At 38.9% G+C, this 26,758-nt stretch overlaps 1 protein-coding gene across 2 annotated transcripts in view; it reads right to left on the bottom strand.

The window, feature by feature from the left end:
- The window catches only part of LOC132908327 (uncharacterized), an 80,192-nt gene extending 68,935 nt beyond the window's left edge, over positions 1-11,257 (bottom strand). The window contains exon 1 of one of the 2 annotated variants that reach the window (XM_060962257.1): positions 10,875-11,257. The gene's annotated coding sequence lies outside the window, so the exon portion shown is untranslated. The remainder of the gene's footprint in view (positions 1-10,874) is intronic. The other variant, XM_060962256.1, reaches the window with a different exon arrangement.
- Positions 11,258-26,758: the final 15,501 nt, after the last annotated feature.

Below are 26,758 nucleotides of genomic sequence, written 5' to 3'. Positions count from 1 at the left end.
CGAGGTACCGCGGAGCGGAAACGTCGGCGGATGCATCAACGGAAACATGCGTCGACTTTCTAACTACACATGCACCGTAGGAAACGCAGTAAATCTTACACGAATACCAAAGATTAAAAAGAAATTATTCCAGCGCACGTTTCCATGCAACATGTTGAAACAGCTTCCGAAAGGGCTTTTTGACTCTACGTAAGATTTAGTAACTTGGCTGCAGACTTCTGATCTCTGCGATAACTGGAAAACGCTTTTGGAATAAATAATGTAACGCTATGGAAGCTATCTTTTAGTTTCATTGTTCCCAGATACAAAACCTAGGTGTTGCTTTCCTTACTTATTTACGTCATTTCGTCTTATCGAAAATATAAAAAATCCGTTCGTCAAACTTTTGCGCTTTCCAAACCAAAATGAGATAAAATCGTCGAAAGACATTAATTTATTTACGCGCAACGCATCGCCATAAACCGTCCTTAGAGCCAGATTACCAGCTAATCTTCCCCATTTATGGTGGAGCTTCGCGCATAAAGAGTTAAATACTCCCACGCATCGTTACCGTGTTCTCGCTCGCTCACCGAGCATCAATGCTACTGAAATACGGCGTATCTGAGATGCTGGACGTGCACGGCACGACAGAATATCGATCGTACGCGAACCAGCTAAGTAGAGAGAACGAGAAAGCGAAATGAAAAGAGGGATGAAACGACAGGCACACGCGGCTAAACGGAATAGAGATATTTATTGGCATAGCCGGCGTCGCCTGTATAAGGCCAACTTACATCTCAAGTCACACGCATGAAGATAAGTTGTCACAGAAGAAATACACGCGGGACTGATAGATCTCGCAGGGGGCTCCGTTAGAAGCGAGAGCCCATTAGTAGATTCGCCTACAGTCTACGTCGACAACGGAAACGGGCGTTGATTTGTGTTTTGATACAAACTATCAGACTGCAAATTTCACACAGATTTAACGAAACGTATCTATTGATTCCGGCAATTCTCATGGCCAGATACTGCCACGGAACTGTTATTTAAGCAAGAGTTATGCGCACGCTATTGGCTCCACCCGATGTTCCGATCATTTGCGACAAACTAATTACTCTCCCGCTATCGTCGCGCTTTTGGTACTTACTTTATCAATTTTTTATATGATGTGAGTCGTGTCCCAATCAGTCAGAATTAGACTACGCTTCCCAGCAAATATGTTACGCGTCTTGTATCGTGCAGCAAAGGTAGTTTAGAATATCGTGTCTTTTCGGAGTATAGCGCTAATAAATTTTTCTCTTACAAATACTCGTTTCCAAGGAATAATTGTAATCCAATACATGTTATAAAACAAACCTCAGACAAAAAATACAGTAGTTACTATATTTATAACCTTTTCGTTCAACATTTTATCGCTATGATTCAACGAACAGGTACTATTGTACGTTATAGTATCTTCTTGCATTAAAATGCGAGATTTTATTACTGTTCAGGTTTGCAGAAATCAACAAGTTCAACCTCAACCCTCTTCAGCCTCAACGGTCAGTTAACTACTATGTGTCTCACAATATCCACTTTATCTTTTTAAAGTACACTTAGCTCCTCTCATCGTTAATCGATCGATGATTAAAGAACTAAGAATATTCCTAATTATTATTTCCGTTCCTAAAAATTTCAACATCATCATAAATTTTGTCGACGTACATTACTGAACAATCTAAACATCAGTACATTCAGTATCATCAAAAATCTGCACCCGACCCGACGACAATCCCAATCCAATCCGTCCAATATACTCACGGTGAAAGCGATCCATGGAGCGTTTCTCGCAAACAAAGCAAAGCGTCGTTCTACAGGCTCCATCGAGCGTCAACATTAATAACTTCATCAGTAGAGTAAAAAAGAATAAAAAGAGCGGAGAAGGCTCGCGGGGCTCGGTGAACGGAATTCATTCTGGAGCGTCGTAAAAGTGGACAAAAAGGATCGGGCTGGTCGTGATCGTCCATTTTCGGTCACGTCGATCGGGACAATGGTAGGAGAGAGAAAGGGGACCACGGTTGAACACGGGACAGAAGGAGCACATTATGGTATGCAGCTATGCAGTCAGGCACGTTATATGATTATTTTGCGCGGCCACGGCAAGGCCACCCTATGGCGAGGTGACAGGATCTCTCCCGCGCGCTCTCTCGTCTAACCCGTCGTCGTCTCCTGGATCAGGAACCTTGAGGAATTCCCAAACCGGGATCCGTTTAAAGAACCAAACCGAACCGGTGCCCCCGTCAAAAAGGTATAAAACGACGAAAATGTGTCGCACAAAAGATCCCCAAACGGGTCAACCTGGGTCAACCGATGCGATTTGGTTTATGGCACGAGCGAGAACCTCTTCTCTTGCATTATTGTATTTTCGTCGGTGATTTTTTTACGATGGGAATGACTGCGTTCCTGTTTCCCCTTTTTCATTTCTTTTTCTTGCCTTCCTACCACTGAATGTCCTTCACCCTTTAATCCTTCCTCTCGCAAAAACCAACTTCGAAATATCGTACTTTTTTCGCTTGTAACGAGAAACCTCTTCGTGTATCGTTCGCTTAAGTTTACCATCTTCTCTAAAAGATCATCGAAGGAAGCTTTGATTTCATGAACCATATATAGTTGATATATAGTTGGTACTATTGATCGAAGGAGAATAATACTGGAAGGATTTGATGAGTGCGAGAAAAACGCACTTGTGAACGCTTCGACCGAGCTCGGAAGAGTTGGATAATTCAGTGGAATGGTATGTTTTTCGATAAATATTCTGAACTGCTGAATGAGTTTACGCTGCAATTGACCCGCGATATGCCTCGAGTGCTCTCGATATTTAGTTGGAAGTTTGAATAGACTCACGTCAGCGGGATTACTGGCGGGTACTCTGTCGGAAAATCTTTCGATATCCGTTCTAGTAAACGTTTGTACATTTGCGTATTTCTAGCCTTGCGATCGTTGCGGTAACCCTTGTTCGAAACAAGAAGAACAGTGAAATGCAGTGAATTCACGTGCCGAGACGTGTGTGAACAGAATGACGTTGCATATATTCCAATTATCGTGCGAATTTTTGATGTATTGGTTACTCTAAGCTTTCATCGTTTAACTTTATTCCTTTCACCATGTTTATTGTGTTAACGTCGGTATGTTTACACGAAATATAACAATAGATAAATAAGTAAACGACTAAAAACATATGTAAATCTCTGGATGATTATAGGCATCTGTAACGGTCAAAGGATCGAACATCAAAATCGCGCTTCACAGACCGAGAAGAAGTGTTTTACGCACCTGAGTAAAAAGGTATCACGAACAACGCTAGTTTCCGTTCTCCTATCTAGAAACCAGTGTCGAGCGGGGATTTCTCAAACCATTGATTGCAGCGATTCACCAGGCGTGGCGTTAATTATCTGTTTACAGGTGTGCTTAGACGAATTATACATCGAACGTTTCGTTCAGAGAATTGGACGAAACACCGTGATTAGTATTCGATCGTCGGTATCGGCGTGTTCGCGTTACGTAAAACCGATCACGGAGCGCATACCAAAGCATAATTATTAACACAATGGTTGCATTGTTGACGATGGGGTCATAGTTTAATTGCGATATAATTGCAACCAACGCAGGATATAATGACGCGCATGAAATTCATTAACGTTTGTTCCGCAGATGCCGCTCTGTTCTTCTCTCTTCCCAATGCCCTCTCATCTCTTGCTCCGTCTCTCCTCCTTCTACTTTTACCCTGTTTCTCTAATGTTTGCGCGTTATTATTAGTTTCGTGCAATTCTCGATGCGGCGAAGGGTGATCGCGGTTCATCGACCACCGGGCAAAAACTGGCCACGCTCCGCAAATGGGAACATACGTACTTACTCCTGCGCGTACGTCACTCAATTATTATCATTGATCAGCTACGCAAGATCTAAGCCTGACGCGAAACTCGCCGTGAGCGCGAGTAAATAAAGCTACGAACGCAACGACGCGTCTGCACGGGTCTTGCAATGTGAAATATAAAGCTACCAAATCTCATTATGAAATTGAGATCGAATCTACTACGTTGTATCGCAAACGTAACGTGAACGAGCAAGCGAGTGCGTAGAGGAGCACGCATTTCACAAAGGTTTTTTCGAACAAAAGGTCATAATTTTGCGAGAAACGAAAGCGCGCGATTAATGTCGCAGAGAGATCGGTTATCGACATAAGTGACATACCTAAGTACTTCGAAGTTAATTAATTAATCGACATTTCTCCGCATCTATATGTCGGTTAATTTACAAATCGAATACACGAAAAACTATGTTCTTTAACTAAGTGCGTTTAACATCGCCGACAAGAGGAGCAGTTTAACTCAGAGAAAGATTGAAAAACTGGTCACACATGACGAAATTCTTCGAAAGCGAACGGAGAATTAAGATTTCACGCTCGTTCGGATCTAATTAGCGTTATTCGCACGATACAAGAGGCTGTTTTTTGTCGCGTAGCCTGTGCGGATACGAGGACGTTCACGAGAGCGAGAAGAACACGATATTAAGAGCAAAAATAATCGGAACAAAAAATAATCGCTACATAGCAAAACCTTGAAAAATTAAAAACCCTTAAACAACCAATTTACGTTTTTATTAACGATTTAAATCGTACATTTAGTGGTATTTTTAAAGGAAATACAAAAATAGCTATGAAGATACGATTTTTAAGCTTTGGGATTATTCATGTAGACATAAATAACAAAAAATAGATGGTGAGTCACGGAATATTTAAATCCTGTTCATTTAAAAATAGTACGTCGTACAAGAAAAATTTTCCTTAGGCTTTCTTTAATTTTCACTTTTGCTTTTTCTTGAGAAATCGTCACATTCCTGTTATATTTACGCAAATTACTCGGCAAATTACACAGACAAAAGTACTTACCGTGACTATTTAACACGAGTGCGAAATTTAAGTATGGCTAAGTGACACATGTACGCGTGCATACGAGGGTTAGCGTCCTCAACAGTGAATGATGAAAGAAATAATACTAGATAACTACGGCACTTCCAGAGAATTCAGCGAGAAAAGGAACATCTCGAAAATTCGTAGCAAAGTGGCATTCGATTATAGAAGGTGGATGGTATAAAAAGATTAAGAAAACAATTAAGTAAATAATTGTCAATTAAAACGCGTGTCCTCCGTATGGCTTGGAGAAGCTAAAAAGTTATTAAACAAATTGAGAATTTTTACGTGATAAAGGAAATGAAACTGTATAACTTCGATTCCAAATTTATCTCATCGAAAAGCAAAAATTTCCCTGATCGTTAACACGCAATAAGATATCGGTACAGGCGCAGACAATCTGATTTCATCGAAGTGCGATAGCATTTAGATGTTGTGACAGACCTTAGACGATAGAAGACAGTGTCATCCATGGATAAAACGATACGTGGTCTTACTCATCGACAGCTTGCTATAAACGCTGTCAATATATTTCGAGACGCGGGAGCGTGTTGAGCAGGTTTCCGTGGCCCGTTGTGAATCGGTAAGAAACTCATCGGACCGTATGAAGTCCGAGCTCACATGATAGATGCCCACCAGCGATTTCCTTGTGAGCCACGATTAAAGAAATTTATGTGTTTCGCAAGCTTCTTTACTTTCTCTCCGCTCTCGACAAACAGTTCTTAGCAAGTTAGACGCGCGGCATCGCTAATTGCCTTCGGACCGGAGCCCCGATCTCCAACTAACTGGCGAATTAATTACTGGCGATAAACGCTGGTTCATCGGCAGGTTCGCGCGTACGAGCACTCTGAATAGAGATCGTAATCGAAATCGATGGAGCAGAGTTTCTATTGCGATGCGGGTTCGTACGATGGATTTCCTACCAACCTTGCTACTATGCAGATAGAATATATCGTTACTGTGGTTAGGCGAAGAGTATGATCACGTTAAACGAGACAGGAATTCTTGACTCAAGTTCGATTATTAAGGAAATGTGACTGCGCGATTGTGCAGGGAAGCGGAAGTCATGGAACTTGAACTCGTATGCTTTCAGTAGGATTGCGAATCTTTTCCTTTCTTGAAAGAGAGATTGTTATTATTGGATGGATACGATAATGTTGCTTTCGTTAATAAGCATAGGATTTGCATTGATAAAATAATATAAATAATTATGAAGGTGAAGGTATAAAAAATTCTATTTCGAGTTCGTTTATGTATGCCCTAAAATTTAAATATTCAAAGCCCAATTAGTTATAACAATGTCTTGTACTTCCATTCAGATCTAATTTTATAGAAATTTTAAAAAGTGCTAATACCATCTGCTCTAGTAAAATACAAAATGAAGAAAACAATGAGATTCACCAATCGAACGTGAGAATCGAAATCCATGTAAGAACTACACATATTGCATCTTTTCACAAATACCAAATATATATTAATAATCTCTTCTTACGTAATTATTAAAAATAAGCACGGAAGTTATACATTCCGTTCGTAATTCCTCCTTTTTAATAATTTTTTACTCGAAAGAAATTCTCTGAATAGGAATTGCGCGAGGCAATTAAAACGTTTTCATTAGTTTCATTGACAACATTCATTTGTTACCACGCATGGTAGGTATGCTGACTAAATTTCATCGATGCTGAGAGATTTCGTAAACCGCGAGAGTCTTTTCTTGGGAACTCTGTTTACGAGTATTTCTGACGGAACGAATAGTGAAACATTGGCTTCCGTATTTTTAGTACGTACTCGCAAAAGCACATGGAAAGCTATTTGTCGAAATTTATACAAATGAAAATTTCTGTTTAACGAACTGGAAGGAAAGTATGCCAATGCGAGAGATACGGACTCGTAACACATACCGTGTGCACGTTCAATTAATTTTCTAGTTAAATCCGTGTCATCCGAGTGTGTAAATAAAACGTTGCTTCGAGAAGATAACTTTCATTCCGCCTCGTTACTCTCGATGTTGTCTATTATTACATCCGATGAGGTTCTACTTTCCTCGTGTTAATATTTGGCCTTTCATTGATTACGATTTCTATACTCGTAATATTTTTGTGCCAGAGTCGTGTTTCACTCCATTTTTATCATGCAAAATTATAGGTTCTACACCTTGCTTTATCCGTGCTACTTTCTCGTTTACTTCAATTTAGACCTGTTTATCTTTTTATTCGATTTTCGATATATATAATTAGCATAAGCGTTTCCCCTCATATAGAATGCAACGCTTCTCGGTAAAAGGAAGCTCACTTTGTTTATGACCAGGAAAAAGACTTGTCAAAGATGTTTGTAATGGAAAGAAAAATGTGAAGTCTTGCAATTTTAAACTTCCGTTCTATCATAAATCAGATTGTTTATATATTATATATATATATTTATATATTAAAATCGTAAATTTAAGTATCCTGGATATAATTTTTTTTTCAATAGCAGGTTCATATGACGCAAGTTAATAAATTTATGTCAGATTTCTAATCTTACGTGCATAGGAACGTTTGTAAGTGATACTATTTGAAATTATGTTAACGACCTCATTACTCCAAGAAAAGCTAATAATCAGAAGAAATTATCTGTTTGCTTTACTCGTCTAATGAAACCATACATACCATTCTTGGTCTGAAATACCTTAAAACTAAGACGACTGTAGTGTAATAATCTCTGGTCTAATGTTTGATTTGGTTGTTCGTTATAGAGATAATAGAACAATTACTTTATCAAATAGTACAATTGTAATTAAGTTTTTTTAATTAACTAAAAGTATTCTTTTTTAATCGTTCGATAAATTAATTTGATAAAATGGACTTTACATTTCATGATAAATAATATGACGTTCAAAAAGTACTATTCATTATGCCTTAACTCCAAATTGTATACCTTGTCAGGCTTTATTCCAAGCTAACGTTATCCTTGCACTCAGAAACACTCCGTATACGCACATCAAAACTTACTCATTACGCAACGAGGCAGCAAATGAAAGTAATCTCCTTACAACCACGATACACAAACCAAACGAGATTCGGGTCTCCGTTTGAACAAAGACAAATATCGTGGGGCGTAAATCACTGAAATGATATCGCACCGCCTTAATCGCCACTCCGTAAACATTTCGGCATGTTTCGTGTGATTTTAGAGCTCTACGGGATGAAGATGAAAAGGCAATAAAAGGTGACGACAACCTACCCAGATACGGAAACACGGCAATTCCGCGCACCGGCCGTGGAAATATTTAGAAAGCGAACGAAACCGTTTAACTCCCTTTGAAATATGGCGCCAAACGATTATAAACGGTTGCGATTACGTATAGCGTGTGACCGTGTCACCACAAGAGAGGTACTGAAATTATCCTGTCGCGACGTACCCGTAGTAATTCTGATACTACGAAGCACGGTAACAATGACCATCTTGTATAAATCAACAACTCTTGGAAATTGCTTCAAATGTGTAGCTAAACTCAATCACGTATCATCTACCACGTGTTCAAGAAACTTGTGAACTCACGTTTTATAAGTCTGCTTAGATTTTCTTTTCTCTGCACGGACTTTGGTTTGCTTATATATATCTGGTTTACTGTTATGACGGTTTTCGTTTTTGTGATTGAATTTTTATGTGACAGAAACCATCTTTTGGATATGGTCGTGACTTAACATCCAATGTACTATAATAAAGTATAAATTGATCAACTGCGTTTCCGAATTTGTCCAGTATTTGTCTTATAATATTATAATACCTTAAAATAAAATCTCATCAGCTATACACACTGCAAGGTGCGACTTAGCATATAATCAAGAGTTCCTCGATCTTCGTTCATCGGTGGAAAAGTAAAGTTGTTTAATTTAAGAAAAGAATTCGTTCGACGTATGGTCGAAGTAATGCTTAAGAAACGACCGCTTTTATACTTTAATTGGACCGGAGAAAGGACTACGAATATGGAAATACGTGAAGACTGTCGTTTTCAAATGTGCTTCGAGATCTTAATGTGGAGCAACTGTCAAGATAAGGAAAAGTGAATCGACCGCTTTCATGGTTGTTTATATTCTGCTTGGGGTTGTGGATTAAGCTGACGACCCAATTAGTTCGATTCAGCCACACGTTCGGTATTTGTACAAAATTTCCATTGAGAAAATATTCGTAACGATCGACCATCTGAATGTTTCTACGTTAATGCCGTTAAAGGTCACGTTACAGGTCGGGAGAGCAAACAAAATTTCACTTTCTGATCGACGGATATAATTGAATTCAAGTTCAAAATTGGGATATATTGGATATTTATTACGTAAAAAAATTGTTCCATTATTGTTTCATAAAAAGTAATAATTTTTCTAAAGCAGTATGCTAAGATTTAAGAAATAAGTAGTGCTAACACTCAAATTAAACTTTAGGTCCTCAAAGGAACCTTAGGGTCTTGGAAATCGGAAATATTGCAAGCATCTTGAAACATAAATCATGCATACCGATATTCGAGACAAATAAAGTAGCCAAATCTCGATGATACTGACGTTTAAAATTCAAACTAAATAAAAATTTGTCACTGCATGGTAATTCATTAATTCCTGCATAAATGAATATACGTGGAGCAGTCAGATTTTACAAAGAAACTTGCATAAATATACATTCCTTTTCGAAAAAAATACGAATTCATATTTATATGGACGATATCTCAACTTGCAAAACATAAATCCTTGATATATTGATTTCAAAACTACACATACAGACGCAAAAACAGATTCCAATGAATATTTAATACAAAGAAGATTCTCCTTCTCCAAACTTCCTAAATTTAAAATAACAAGAGATATACATCTATCACCGACAAAAATCATTGAGACAGCAACGTATATGAGACAAGAAACCATAGGATTTTCGATTTCGAAGGCCGCCAGCGTCTAAATACAAGACCTATCTTCCGTACAAACCTAAATCTTTGTAAATCAGAACCATCAGAGGAGGTGGTTTTCAGGTGTACTCGCGATCTTACCACTTCTCGCGGTTCATTCGTTCCATTAACGGAGAGCGTGCTTTTGATTTCTCAGGCTCTCCGGATTTCTTAGCCCTTCATCCTACTACCTTGTGTACACACGCATCCAGCACGCTTATCCACGGGCATACAGGACAATAGCGGTACCAAAGTCGTTTTATTGTCGCGCATTTATTGTCCATCGCGTATCGCGGCTCGTAAACATTGTCCCGCCGCTGAAAGCATGCTCCGTGGGTAGATTTCGTAATCGTTTTAGAGGTTACACCGGAGGGTTAGCCTTTCAGTCGCAAACACCGTTGCTTTCCTCCTCGTCATCGTCGTCGATGCGACGCATTGCGGACATTGCAGACCAAGGAACGCTTCAACGCAACGATGAACAGAGTACCTTCGATATAAAGCACTGATCAATGTGAACGATATACGCCCAATATTTTTCCCGGTTGTTATATATTAGCGATACGACGTGAATTTGACTCGATAGACCACGTTCTTCAAGGGAGAAATTCATCATCGTAACCCCGAAGTGTTACGATAAAATGGATAAACACTGAATTTACAGGACATAATTATAAGGTTCGGTCTAATCAAAGATTACAGTTAACATGACACTTGGTGTCATGTGTTTAACAAGAGTGAAATTGCGACAATGTCCATAACGTCTGAAGTTCTCGAGAATCATATAATATAGTAGCAGTTAAGGGTTAAAATGTCGCTTTTGCCGCGTCTTTGTAACCGTAGCTACCAAAACTGAGAAACCAGTTATTTATAGCGCAACGTGTTTTGGAATACAGGCTGTAATATCAAGACAGAAATGAAACGAATCGCAAGGACAATTATCGAGGTACGTTTAGCCGCGCCGAGCGGTGTAATCGCGACATAGCTACCACTTAACCTTAATCAACAAATTCTCATGAGAAATTCGTTACTCACCGATGGAGTACAAACGCGAATAGAGGTTAGTTGCGGACCATGCTACTGCTCGATCGACGCGTATACGTGTGACGATTCACAGGGTGTAGAGGAAGAGTTGGCAGGGTTGTAGAATCGGTCTCCCAGGACGACGATGATTTTCAGTCTTTTTTTTTCGAAAGGCACAAGTGTCACTACACCGAGGCACGACTCACAGGAGCGGAGAGCAGACGTGTGATAAATCGCGTGGCAATGGTTCGCGTCCCGACCTTGCTTGTTCACGATGTGTCAACGAATCGAAAAGAAAACACCGGGAATTTCAAGGAGTGGATGTGAACGTGAGCTTCGATCGATGTCCGTGCGCAGACTGCCCGCACCTCGGTGCTGCCGGGCGTTCGTCATGTCGCGGTCTCTGTCGCGGTCTCTGTCGGGCTCTGTTACTCTCGCTTGGCCTCTCGCTCGGTTCGATCTCCCTCCCCACTAACGTCAGTTGTATCGTCTCGTTCACCGAACGCGGGACGCGCGCGCTTCCCCTTCGAAATAACGCTCAGACAGTTTCACCGTTCCTTCCTTCGTTCGTTCATTCGTTCGTTCGATGCCGTGTCCAAACATCGAACATTTTCCTCCATTTTCCATAAATTCACACGGTACACCGTGATTCGCGCGAGCTTTTCCATTTATAGTGGCTGGTAGGATGGTGCGTGCGCACCTGATTCGATGTACCGCTCGACGCGCCGCGATTCCAACCGCGAGTTTCAAGAGGCGGGCTTTCCGGTCAAGACCGTTCGATAATTGGAGAAATGCGCTCGTTTTAAAATTAATAACTTGATTTCGGCTCCGATTTAACGATTCGCCCAAATAATGAAAAAATTGGTTCTTTAGAAACCTTTCATTGTTTATGTACTTATATTTATGCATGTTATATAATGCTTATATTTATTGGCAGTTTCGAATAACGGCTGCTGTCTCATACGAGGTTCAAAAAAGCAACAACGGAATCGAGTATTTTACAGGCAAATATTCAATTTCAATTATTTGTAATATACTCCTATACTAGTATGTAATTTCCAGTTTTTATCGAAATATTTTTAACTATCCTATTTTGGTCCATCTGCCACGTATTATCCGCGTTCCTTTATTAGTATGCATTCACGATGCAATCTATGATAACTCGTATTCGGTTTCTTCTCGAGAACTAAATCTTGCTGTATACAAATCATATGCATTATGTCAGCTACATTTGGCCATAATTTATGCTACCGTGCGTAACAAATAAGTTACCTGTATTTTACATATTCGTTCCTAGTACATTAGTAAGAATACACAGACGCGAATGCTTGTTTTTCCTTCATCATCTATTTATTCAGCTTTTCATATTGCTTCTTCATAAGAACTCTCTACAAGTTCTACGTTTGAAAAAATGATATCTTTGCATAATTATATCAAAAATGTTACGTTTGTTATCAAGCATAGTCGGTATTGTTTCTTCGTAAATAATTATATTCCATTGAAAATAATTTGTACATGTTTATAATTTTAGAACTACGAGCAATTTTCTACTAATAGATTGACCTTGCTTCATTTCTTATGTCGTGGCCTTATCGACTTGTTAAAGGCCGATAAACCTATTGGCCATGTGTTCTAACCTTATGTTCGACCTATAAACTTTCTGTAACTGTTCTCAAAGCTACTAAATGTTAAACACATTATATCGATAAATACACATTAGTCGTATTGATCCGATATATTAAACATTTCTAATTTTTAATTATTGCACGCAAGAATCAGTTCTCTTAAGTAATTAATAATTCCACATATCCAGCATAATTTTTTCAATTAAATATGCAAATGTTCATATTTAAGAATATTAGTACATATTTAAACAGTCAATTTGAACTCCCGTAATGTTAAACCCACTTTACCTGTTCATTTTTGCTCGTATCGATGAGATCAAGAGGAAAGAAAAGATGGAGCATACATACATAAATAACTACAACACTTGTTGGCTAATAATGATTTCAACTATTCAAACAATCTCGTCACGATTATCCAATAAACGACCGAAACCGTGAGTAAGTGTTGCCTAATTTCTGCCATCCCCTCTTCTTGCGGTTCCGAAAAAGACAAAAAACATTAGCAAACGTCATTTACTGCTTCCAAGCTAATATTCCAAGCAATTGTTTAACGCATATTCTGAGCTGTCTCCAACATGGCATTGGGCATCAACGCCAACTTAATGTCACATGTTTACCCATTCCAGAGTGCACTTACGATCTCCTTAATTGGCCCGCGGTGCGCATTCATTAATTAATGACGACGCCTCCCACCCAGTTTTCATAATCACCAGGCTGTTGTCCCGATTCGACCCTCTCGACCCTCATTTGCCGGCAATCAACGAATAAAAGCTTTCCTCGCCGCGAATCCGCGTGTTATCGCAATCCCCTTATCTGGCACGTATCGTCGCGTTGTCTGACGCGTATAAAAGACCGGATGAATCAGAAATCGGCGGAAGCATTGCGCCAAAGGTAAATCGTAGATCCAGGAAGCACCGGGTAATAGGATATTTCCAGGAATCGATGCGACCCCATTTCGCCTTTTTATGGATTCGAATACGTCCTATAACCCAGATCGAGCTGCGATTTCCGTCACCGTCTAGCGATCGAAATCGCAACTTTGAATACTTATTCCTGGAACTTGTCGTTCTTTGTCGCGAGTTTATTTTTGTAGAAAATTGGGAAAATAACGTTCACTGTGAAAGAAAATAAAGTATGTTATTTTATGAACATAACATATAAAATACAAATAGAAAATACAATGACGAAAAGTAATCAAAGAAAACTTCTTAAAATCTTACTTGTTATCCAAATTTCATCAAACAAAATTTCTGTAATTACTCCGGACAGGAATGATAATTACACACGCCGATGTCTCCATCCCGATGCAGTAATAAAAAAAAACCTCGAACAGAGCTGCTTGCCACGAGCGTGCACTTGTCATAATGCTCGGTGCGATCAATTACACGCTCGTTAAAAAGGAAAAGAGAACAATCGGGGAGGACAAGAAGATGAAGCAAGATGGACTATAACTCACAGAACTGCAAATAAATGTGAGAAAGTTCATATTGTAATAAAAATGTGTGTTTCGATGGACCCACATCATTCATATAACCAGGCGTCTATGGTGCTTTCGCTAGACGAAATTGTCACCGATCTTCCGGACAAGATTACCATCTTTTCGTTTTGGAGGATCCATTCTTCTATCATAAGTCACCAAAGCTTCGTAACAAAACTGTATTTTAGAAAGGGAGACACATAGAGGGAGAGTTTCCTTTTATTTTATGTTAATCTTATATTTCTGCATTTTGTGACTTCACAGATTGTAGCCACATGTATGCTCTGCAGAAGAGAGGAGTTATCAGGAAAACAGAGCAATTATCTTTGTGATTAAGTTGTTTCTAAGATTTCCTGTGCGAAAAATTATATAGCGTACTAACGAGTAAAGGACTTTAAAAGTAAGAGCGAAAGTGTGCTTATAAAACGTAGACACTAAGCAATAAAATTTTGCTCCCCTGCTGCGCACATTTTGCATACACGGTACTTAAAGCTTATCAGAGATCTACATCGCGTTATATCGAACGTGAGTTACTGGCCACTTCATTTCTGCGATTTGAAATTGATTCTTTGATTTATTGGCGTAATTATAATTATCAGCTATTAGTTGTAAATCATTTCTCTGGCTAACTATTCGAACGCTAAAGATCGCTATATGTGCACTAGTTCGCACGCTAGTTCATAGAGTTCTCCACAAATCGCTCAACCTTGTTATTTCAAAGAATTTGCAATTATTTGCCATCGAAGTGCACGAAGAATCTTCCTGTAATTGACATGACTATGCATCATGTTCAATTTCAACGATGCTTTTGTCTTCGAAATTTCGCTTCAAAGTGTGGTAAATCATAAAAGTGGTATAATTGACCGTAAACACGCGAGTGCGGTCGTAATTCTTTTTTAGTGGTACGCGACCACGTAGCTCTGCGACCGACCGTTTTTCAGTTTTCACTAGATGAAAGGTCATTGAACGTGTCGCGGTGTGCTTATACAAACCGAGTGGAACGAACGACGCTGACATGTCCATTGTTAAAGAGCAAGACGTTCCGCGGTCTCTTAATATCGTTTTCCGCGTCCGCAATTGAGTTTTCACCTCGACAATCCTCATTTTCATCATAAACGCGCGTTAATGCTGCAAAAGCTTACATTTGTGGCTAGAGTTTTCTAGCATTTTAAGCCTAGAAAATAAAGATGCGTAGAAAGTCATAAATTTTACAAGTGGTTGTATTTTAGAGTTAAAACTTTGATATGTATTTTTTTATATGATAATAGGTATGAATATCAATGCCTCGAGCTTGATCATACTTAGATCAAACATCAGTGTAAAGTCGTCAACAGTTGTTATAGATTGGCCAATCTATAGTTTCCTTTCTGTTGATACAACAAAGTCGATACAATGCCAAATCGGGGGGTTTCAAGTGCCAAGGTTGGAGAAGTTCAAACACACTCAATAAAGAATTAATATATTGAGTGTTATGAGGTTCAACGGCAATTGGCACCATTTTCTTTGGTAATGCAATGGGGGTCTCTGTTAACTATTTAGTAGGTACTATTCCATTTAATTAAAATTGTTACAACATATTAAGCCTGATACAATTCAACGTTAAATTTCGATATTTCTTTATATTTATACTTTATTTTTACAAAAAAACAATCCCTAGGAAAACACGAGTTTACAATGCTAGATTCCATGAAGAGATTCTTCTAATTCTATTGATTATACTCTCTATTGCTAAAGTCAAAACAAACCACGACGTCCAATCGATTTATGAACCATGACACAAGTTTGATGTCAGCGTATCCGTCAGCAGACCACACTCGAAGCTTCATAGTAAAAGAAAGAAGAAAAGGAATGGCGTAACCCGTAGACCTGCATAACAGTACCTCTCGAAAAGACAGGGCAACGCTTCTAACTGTACTGTTAACATCGACGCTCGCCTTCCTTTTTCTCCCTTTTCCCTTTTCGAGCCACTTTGGACACATATTACTCCCGCCCAGGAGTCGTTACAGCTGTTTTTCGAGTGCGGTAAAGGCCAACCCATTCTTCGATTGCAAACGGAACGAACAGGGCATTCGAGCTGTCCGCGACGCGACGCGTCGACCTCGGCCCCGCGCCCTTTCTTCTTTTTCCCGCTTAACAGGACAAATGCGCGTCGCTTTTTGGATCGATGCACGGAATCTTAATGACATCCTCGTCACGTATTCACTCGCCAACGACACCGTGCACCATACGTCCCGTGGAACGACAAAGAAAACGTGCCACGAACGGTATCACGTGCACGATACCTCGAACCGCGACAGCTTTGTTAAAACCGTTTTATGCTCGTTGTGTGGGCGAACCAATGAACCATTTTCCGAGAAAATACATCTTCAATCATCGTTCGATGAAATGTTAATCGCTTGTTGTTATTTGCTTGAAAATGTAAAAGGAAGTAAAGCAATTTTGTCACACTCAGGATCAGATACACCGGATTTTTTATATAATATAAAAATTTGTAAAACGAAATAGTTTCCTTTATGAAATTAAAAAAAATACAGTTATTGAAATTGCATTGAAACAAGAGTTAGAAGAGTTTCCACTTAAAATGAGACTGCACAGTTGTTTACTGGGTTACCAAAATGTGCTTTTGGTTAGATCTTTAAACATCTGGCATATATCCAGAAATATATTGCTCTTAGAGTCCTGCATCTCAACAACATTTTGGGACGTGACATTTCACGAGCACTCGAAGACAAATTCTGGAGTTAAACATTTCTTAAACTTCTCAACAAGATAGAATAAAATGAAACACGTTTGAGTGGAAGCAATCTATTTATAGGATTCTTATGCATTAAGATTATAGCAAAATTAGTGTTATCTTATACACGACGATTTGAATATTTTTAGAAATAAACCAACCCGTTCTCATGTCGCTTATTTGAGAACAAGTTTCGATAGTAAAAAATCCCTCATTAACGTTCAAAGTATGCACTATAGAACGAGTACGCATGAAATTAATCAAAGGCTATAAATCACAACGATTGAAATTATGAAGTTCACTGTAACATGTCGAGTATCGAAGACATAAATCTTCGAAGATCCGATCTATTTTTACACATCGCGGACAGTTCTGATCGTCATTAATATTCATCAAAATGCAACGAACTCCTGATACCTCGCAGAAAGCAATAAACCACGCGCGTCGATCAGAATGTCTATTAAATTTGCTTTGTCTTATCCTGACTCATTTAATGTATATCAACCATTTGTCACTTACCACCGTGTTACTTGATCTTTTCACGCGAGTAGCTTTGCGATATCATTTTTGACAGGCGCATTTGGCGTCATTTCTATTGTTAATGCCTGATAAAAAAGAATATTATAATAAATCGGAGTATATGAAACGTTTAGTGAAAAATCTTTTTCATTTAATAGCCCTATACCACCTATTAAATTTTATCCTATTTTAACAAGCTATTTTTAGTTTTTAAACGCATTACAAACGAAACGCATTTAATTAAAGTTCCAAAGGTGTACACAAGTGATGAGTGACGAATCTTCTAGAACTCCGCGTCTTTGGAGAGGCATTGATTTATTACATCGTCCAGGAAGACCGATAAAAGCATCCTTTATGTCTATGTAAAAATTACAGAATGCAACGGGCCCATATTACGGGCAGACGACCCACGCGTCCCTCTTTCAATGATCATCGTACTCGAATCCTTGTTCATAAAGTTTTACCGATAATTTACAGCTTAATATATAAACAAGATGCGAATAGTTTACATTTTTTTACTTTTTGCCTGACCGCAACAACCTATTCATCTATTCGAACGTTTTCCAGTTTTGCCAACAGCACCGCATTACCATTGAATTTCAGTTGCAATTTGCATTGGTTTTAATAACTAATAGATTCATGTTGATTTTCTAGTCGAATATTCCATCGGTAATACATATTTATATTAGGTTTTATTTACTCTCCTTAAAATAGTTTTGTAACGATCAAACTCAACTCGGAAAGATTGTCCTCAAAATTACGTAATTACGTCCTTCTCTTTTTTATTTTTTAGCTTCTAATTCCCTTATTTTTTCTACGTGTATAGAATAGGTTCTCTCCATGATTTCTTTTAATAGTAAACCGATCCTCTGACAGAGATGTTTGTAAAAGGAATCATTATGGGTAGGTACACTATAATTTATACTTTAAAAAGTACTCGGAAGAAAACACATAATCGAAACGCATCGTGTTCCATTTTATCTATTCACCATCTATGCCATTTATCACAAACGTAATCTTTTCTTCTATATTTCTCAGATTTTTTTATACTCTTCCATTTAACACTCGACGAAAATCGTGATTTTTTTTAATTATAAACGAAACGTATAAGCGGGTTATGGAAATTAATCGGTTCAGCGTTGAAAAACGCGTTATTTCCTGTAAATATTTTTCTTAACGAACAAAGATACTACACGCTAATTGTTGCATTACATCAATTTTTTATGAAATTTTTTTCGAGAAAGGAGGTTAGAAGGATCATACGTGTGTGTATAAGAAAATATAATGATGATTATTGATTTATTAAAACATCGTAAGTGGTCAAAAATCAAAGTGATAAATAAACGCAACTATCGCATCGTTATTCACAATGTAATTACTTATCTCTCTTAAATTTACTTAACCTCTCTTTGAAATTATTTCACTACATACCAACTGCAGATTCAAATATTCCAATGCAACATCAAACCAGTTATCAAGGTACAATCAAGGGAAAAAAATAACTCCACCATTAAAATAATTCCACCAGATTGTAACAAAATCAAGCTTTAATTACTTTGATTTTTATCAATTAATATCTGTCCGATTTGCAATCGAGTTAGCAATAAATAGGTTCGGCAGATTCGGTAAATAGGGTCGAATCTAGCACCGGGAGGGATCGAGGCAGAAGGAAGACATATTGAATCGTCATAATAAACAGAAAATGTAGGTAAAATTATCAAGGTGTCGAATAATCAATAATCGGTTCAAATTGCGTACGTGGAACCAACCCGCCGATAATTCTCAAGCAAAATTAATATTCCATCATGGGGTGGTCGTTAACTAACCTAAATTATTCGAATCATCCTGCAGCACCGTGCGTGAACCGTGATGATACAATTTTTCCACGATAAATCCTGAAACTATGCCACCTACGTGGCTATCTTTCCGTAACATCGAACAAATTTAGCAAATTCTAATTAATCGAGTACGAATACATCGACGTGTTTTTAGATGTAAACGCACGATCCAAAGACGCGTAACTTGTAACGATACTTTCTTTATACATAATTCATCCGACGTGGTATCGTCCGTTTGAATTGCTAACGAACGGAACATTTGTTAGCGCGTTAATAACCGTGAAACTGTTGATTAATTGCGCCGCGGTGATAAAAGCAAGAAGAGTTACTGACAAGTGTGTATTCCTTGGTACAGCGGAGGTAGGTTTTGGAGAACGACTTTACTTTGCGGAGCGCGATACAAGGTCTGACGTATGAAATTAGGGTGACAAATGACCTTGCAATTATTTTAATAGCTATCGTATCTTTCATGTGCGTTTAGTTAACTTAAGTTATGCATTCAACGTATATAAAAAGGAAGAAAGGCAAAAAGGAAAGTACTACAGAGAGAGAAAATTCTGTGTGGAAGGAAAAACAACAAAATTCGTTTGAAAAGGTACAGAAGGTTGCACGGATTGTTTACAAAGGTTAGGAAATTGAATTGGTAATAATTAAATACTGCCCGTTTTACGTAAATAGACTGACGTTAAAGTTAAAAACAAAAGCGAAAAATAACTTTCATTTAAATGACATGTGGTATCAACCAAGTAAAATAGGATGGATGATGAATCTATTTAAACGAAATTAATGAATAATTAACAAAGCTGTTTCCTTGAACGTGCAGCAAACTAAAACTTTCAAACAAACTTTCACCACTCGAACGAAAATATATATACTCTGCCTAATAAAAGATGGTTCGAAGGAAATAGCAGAACGTAACAGGACAAACGTCGCATAATTACGATTATCCGAGAAATCGTTATTTTGGCTGTCGAATTAATCAGTCGCAGTCAGTGAGCCGGCAGCATAAATTGAAGAGTCGTAAGCACGAAATTAAGAGGCGGTGATACGACAGCTAAGTTGTTCATTGACGCACTAGCGAACAAAATAAATTGCCACCGAAGTCGCGATCATTATAGGCTCGAACGTTCGCGAAGAGTAGGTATGATTATACGCGTTCATCCCACCCTGTTCCGTTCTTGTCTTCCTCCTTTTCTCCCTCGATGGGGGCTGCTTGGATCGGTAGAAGAAGAGTTGGTTCGCGTTACTCGAGCTGTACCAGAACCTTGCCTGCTAGGTAAGGTAGCTAACATCTTGGCAAAAACTGGACGTTCCTCCGCTGCTTCGACTTTTTTCCTATCCTCGTTCCCCTGTCCCTCTTCCTAGCCGAACAGAAACCTGAGTTTTCCCGAGAGGATCGCAGTGACACATCGACCTGTCCGACGCGCAAACGTATAATCACGGGGAATCAGCTTAATCGCGGTCCAAGGGAACAAGCAACCGCTCTCAGAGTCATTACAGCCAGGTTCTAATGAAAAGCTGATACGCCGGAGGACTCGTTTGACCACGCTTCTTCCTTCATGTTCCTTTGTTCACGTCTAACCTAGAAAGTCGAAGATATGCCAGTAACTCGATGAGATAGGACAAGTTCGACTTGATTCATGCTGGTTGATCGTTTTTCACAATCTCGAGAGAGGATAGCTCGGTGGAGGAAGTTCGTCTGAAGATTGAAAATTCTTAATTAATCCCTTGTTGACTGAAGGAAGATCGTTTTCGAGATTCGAGGTTTATTTGCATTTTGTTGGTTTTTTCGAAAATCGTAAGTGCTTATGTATGATCTTTACGGATTGCTAATGTAAAATGACGTCATTGAATTCAACCGACAGTTATGTCAATAACTTAATTAATAATTGAAAGAATGGTAACAAGTTTGAACCTGTTAAAGCTGTTAATAAAAACCGATATAATACTACTGACAAAACGGATTTTAATTATTTGCCTCGTTTCGACTGCTAAAGCTATTCGACAAGCGTTCTCAATTTATCCAAAGTATCGGAGGGTCGAACATCGACAAATTTGTTAGCGCCAACGTGGATTAAAATGCTAGACATTTTTGCCATATCAGCACCAAGTGAAAAGTGCATGCTCCTTGCTACATGGTCGAAGGAAAAATTAACGTTTTCGTATCTTTCAATTTACTGCGACCATAACCCTTCAGCGCGACGTATTAAACTGCACGTCCGTCCATTTAAAGTGTTCAGAAGATTCTTGGCAAAATTGTGTTGGCCATCTGGCATGCAACCGGTTGCCAGCAAGTGCCACGCATTATCGTCCACGCGATAGTAATTGTTGCAGAACTTCTCGTTCCCACTTCTTCGTTCGCGGAATCTCCACGGCCGGTCTTTCCGAAGAGAGTTCCTTCGCCTCCAGGCGCACTTCCGCCGTTTAGAATACTAACGTTCCATTGTTCTAAATGAAACGCACGAAACAGTTATAGCAGCTCTATCGATTTTTCGATTACAGCCATATTTCTGTTCGTTTATGTTTGTCGATCTTGTATAGAACTGCTTAATCGAAAGTGCCAAGACGGGTCTTGTAATATCAAAAAGTTTCAACTTCCTCGAAACTTGCACTGAACGAAATAAAATTCCATCACGCGCGAATTCAAGACTAAAGAAAAAAGCAAGAACATTATTGCAACCATTGATTCCGGACAACACGATTCTTGCCAAAATGTTATCGGAGGTGGAAAGAAAAAGGAACTGGAAGAAAAAACGTAAAAAGATAAAGAATGGAACGAATCGTCCACTGGCGGAATATCGAGTTAATATTCAACCGAGTTTATCCATAAACATCGTTTAACTGCGCGTAACTTCACGAGTCACCACGCTAGGGTCTCGGGCTCGGAAACCCGCAATTTCTACTGGACAAGCGCATTTCAGATGGGAATATTCGAGTTCGCAACACGTCGTACCGAAATATCATCTCTTGGTATCTTTGATCATAATGAAACTTTATGAGGTTCATGGACCTGAAACAAGGATTGTGGTCTCTTTTACGCGGAGCATATTTAAGGGGTACTGATCAACGACGAGTGCAACTATGATTCCACAACGAAGACAATGTCACTGTGTTCCGGAAAAGGATCTTGTCACTTCCGTAACTGATAATTTCTTCGTTTCTTGATGACAAAAAATCGCTTTAAAAGCGATATTCCGGTATTATCGATTAGCATATCGAATTACAAAAAATATGGCACTTGGTGTACAATATGTATAATAATTCAATTACTATTTTCGATCAAAAGCCTCGTATAACCCCCTCTAATTTTACATCATCAACTCTGCATCCAATCCACCATTATAATTTCTTGTCGCTTTCACTTCACCACTCAATCCCACAAAAGTCGAACTAATGAGAAACCAAAATCACATTCCTGATTATACAGTTTACTATACTGTTACTGAAAGTAAGACACCACCATCGCTCACGCAACGTGATTAGTTATAAACACTTTGATACGTAACATTTAGTGAGCTGAGAATTATGGTGTAAGTCAAAATGCATCGATATCGGCAAAGGATTAGGACGAATTCTGGATGAATAACCAATAAAAATAATTATAAAAATCAAGGTTCTAATATAATGAGTAAACGTATATGAAATTGTATTATCTCGCAAGTATAGTTGTCATTGTTTCATTTAAATCCATTCATCAAACGTAACAAACCTTATAGACACGTTCGAAGCGTTCTCAGCTCTCCTCGTTTTCACGGTTTCCCCTGTAATTGCAATGGTATCGTTTTCGAAGGAAATAAAAGAAAAAGATGGTTGTCTTCCTGGCCATCTGGCGCATGGAAACCTCGGTATTAGGCATCTTAGGTTCTCTCGTGGCAATAATCGCAGAGCAGTCGCTCTTGTGCCGTGAAGCAAATTATCCAAGTATACGGTATTTGAAATGAAAGTAGCTCGCTCATCTGTTTCACACTCGCTCTTCTCCATCTTCGATCCATTTGGTGTTTACTTTTTAACTAGCTTTCGAGAACCGACGTCCTTTTCTTTCATCAGTCAGCCTGTCCGCCTTGGGTGGTTCAAGGACCAAGCTACAATTCAGAGAATACTGTAAACAACTTCGTGTTGATTAATTCCTTCGTTGTGGACGAGGGTCGGTAGAGAGAAAGTTATTTGGGAAACTCTTTCCGCTGAGACAAAGGTGGAGAAGACACTTAAGAGTGTAGAAACGAAAATGAAAAGGATCGGGAAGATGCACGACTATTAAAAAGAAGAGGAAACGGAGTTATAAAAATACTTAGAAAAATATTACGTTACGACAATACGTTAAGAACGATTAATTGAAACAAACATTTTTCTTATATTAGAACGGAATAATTTTCTTATAATAATTTTACTTTTCGCAAGATTCGCAAGATAAAAGAAATTAATTAAAGCGTGACTAAACAAAATATACAGCCGTTAAAGGTATATACGTATAATACATTTATTATACAGGAAGAACACTTTTTGACACAAATTAATTATCACCACCTTTTTTTTAATTTACACCTACACACGGTCCGTGCAGGCTTTCATTTTAAGAGTAATAGTTTCTATGAATATCCGGCTGTGATTCCGCCGAATTAGAATACCACATACATGTATCTATTTAGGTTCACAGTTTTTTTTCTTTCTTTTTTTTTTTTTTTTTTTTTTTTTTTTTTGACAGACGTGACACATTTAAAATTACTATGCTTTCGGCGATGTCTGAATCCTTGTGGTTGATATACTTCGATATACTGTCATTATCAGTGTTACATTTTGTACTTATTCTATTCTACCTTACTAATCTCCATTTCAAATCAAAACTACGTATTTATTAAAATTTCTATTCAATTGAAATATCTTACGTTTGACCGATCATTAGCTACTAATTAACTTATTGAAACGTACCCCGAGGCAGTTGAAAAAATTAAACTCAGAGATCGTCCTTTAAAATCATGAGTGATATTAGATACAAATGTAATTATCGCGAGTTCCAGAGGACGTGGAAAAAAGCGACCCAAAACGAAGAGGGAAAGAGACAAGAAAAAGTTATAATTACCAGGCTCACATTCGCGATTAATCATACGAATAACAGGTTCGAGAATAAAAATCACATTAACCTACCTGTCGGCCGATAAGTTTGCGCAAGAAGATTAACGAGCCTCGTCGTCGGTGTTCAGCGAAAGTGCACAAGCATTTCAATTTGTCGCGATGTTTCGGATCAACGTGCGCTGTTACATTAGCAAACTTTTACGCGTGCATCGCGTCAAGAGCACGCAAAGCACGATAGAAGTGCAAACGAAGAAAAGGTCGTACATCGATTTGTTTGCATGTGATTCGTTGTCATTGCATGCACAACGAAACAACGTATTTCGACAATCGCGGACGTACGATTAACTTTCTCGTTTATTTCATTTACGTTTACGTTTAATAAAATACCTTTTATATTTCATCGCTAGAAAACTTCGCTATATGAATTGGAAAATATCTTATCAAAAAAATAATTTCTAGAAAAAATCGTACTTTTTGCATCGATCTACCAATTGTTCAGTCTGCTTACGCAGCTGCTGTCTTATCGATTCTTTCGCGAAGATTTCACTACGTTTTTGATGCTATGTCTACGTTGAACGCGATTTCGCACTGCGCTATACGATAAATGCACCAGCTGTATTCGCGTTTACTGAATGAACCGTGACAGAATCGTAGGATTTGGTTGGTTCGAGTAATCAAGCGACTACGTACTTTGAGCGCAGGAGACGTTCATACAGGTTCTAGGGTGAAGCGTGTTTTCTTACAACTCGCATGACGAAGTGATTGATGAAGTGGCGTGAACTTGCGTTAGATTGAGAATGTTGCCACGGTTCATAAGATCTAACAATATGTATGCTGTAAACAGCAATTATTTTCTACGAAAAGCAATTTTTGTAACGTATAATTATAATCGTTCATTGAAAAATCGATAAACTATTAGGCCGTCCGAAAAGTTTCTTTCGTTCTATGAGGAAATAATTTTCCGTCTTATATTATTTTATCGAATTACGATGATGATCCATTTTACTTTATCAAGATAAATATCACAACGTTCGACAGAGTAGGTTTCATGTTTGTATAAAGATGCGTTGTAAAAGACGTGCCTGTAAAGAAAAAACACTTTTCGGACAGCCTAATACATTTACTTTCAAATTGTAATTGATAGAGAAAGATATCCATAGAAGGCAACCTAACCTAGGAAAACAAACCATGAAAGCGCACCCCTTAAATTTTAATATATGATACTAACATAGAAAGTGATTTAAACGTTTTTTTGAAATGCCGGGCGTACTTTTAGCCTTGATAGTTTTATATAAAATTCTTTCACAACCACGTGACTATGACGACACTGTGATGAATTAGACAAGTATCTTTAGGTATTGCTACTAAATTATGCGCTTCAAACTGCAACAATATAGCGTTCCTTCTCTCATTGTTCTTACACAACGAGAACATTGAGTATGAAAAGAGGAACAGCATGTTACAAAAACACCCTACTCGAGGGGTATAATCATCTTGCATGTAATAGTCCTCGGTGCAATTAGGACACGAATAATTTAATGGTTAGCTCGCGAGTATATTTTATGAAATCTTATGAAATGACGCGGTTTCGCTAAACAACAATGGGAGATGTACGTATAAAAGGCGTTGACACTTTTGTATTCCTGCTATACGCGAGTTGATTATGCGGGCATTAAAATGGGTACGTAGTTTCTTGAAAACAACTCAATAAGTATCACTCCGTGTTTAAATATTCGCTAATTGTCCACATACGCAGTTGAGGATAGTGCTGTCGATCAACTACGCCGTCGGAGAGGGTCTACGGACGGCTCGGCAAGCCGGATATACTTACAACATTCCCACGGTACCATTTACCTTGCCTGCACCTAATTACGGTCCACCGGCATCACCTCCTTCACCGCCAAGTTATCCCTATTCCACCCCATTGCCATCATCTTCTAGGCCGAATTATTCTTATCCCGCGCCAGCCCCTGCACAGCCGCGTTACTCATATCCTCCAACACCAGCACCTCCTCCGCCTCCTCCGCCTCCTCCACCTCCACCATCTCCCCCTCGTCCTTCTCCAACACCTACTTATTTACCACCACCGCCGCATCCGCCGCCGTCGCCGCCTCCACCACCACGACCACCATCACCTCCGCCACCGCCGCCTCCACCACCACCACCTACTTATTTACCGCCATCGCCGCCGCCTGCACCACCTTCGCCACCTCCTCCTCCTCCAACACCTACTTATTTACCGCCATCACCGCCTCCACCACCACCACCGCCTCCAACACCTACTTACTTACCGCCGTCGCCACCGTCACGGCCACCGCCACCGATATCATCACCACTTCCGCCGCCTCTGCCTCCACCAGTGTCGCCAACCTACTTGCCTGTCTCAACATCGCCTCCGTCGATACGAGTTTCTACACCAGCGCCAACTTATCTACCACCATATGGTCAGGAAATCCAACAACTTTCTCAAGCACCCATCACTTACGCATCAAGCACTGCATCTGCAATGTCGTCCAATGCGGTTAAAATAATTGGACCAGTCGGATCAACGGTGAATAATTACGGAGAATCTAGCGCAGCGTTTGCAAGTTCTTCAGCTTCTAGTCCGACATATGACTACTCGACAGCGCGTC

The sequence above is a fragment of the Bombus pascuorum genome, chromosome 6 (assembly GCF_905332965.1).
Source record: "Bombus pascuorum chromosome 6, iyBomPasc1.1, whole genome shotgun sequence".
NCBI lineage: Eukaryota > Metazoa > Arthropoda > Insecta > Hymenoptera > Apidae > Bombus > Bombus pascuorum.
This window is presented reverse-complemented; position numbering and strand designations above follow the sequence as displayed.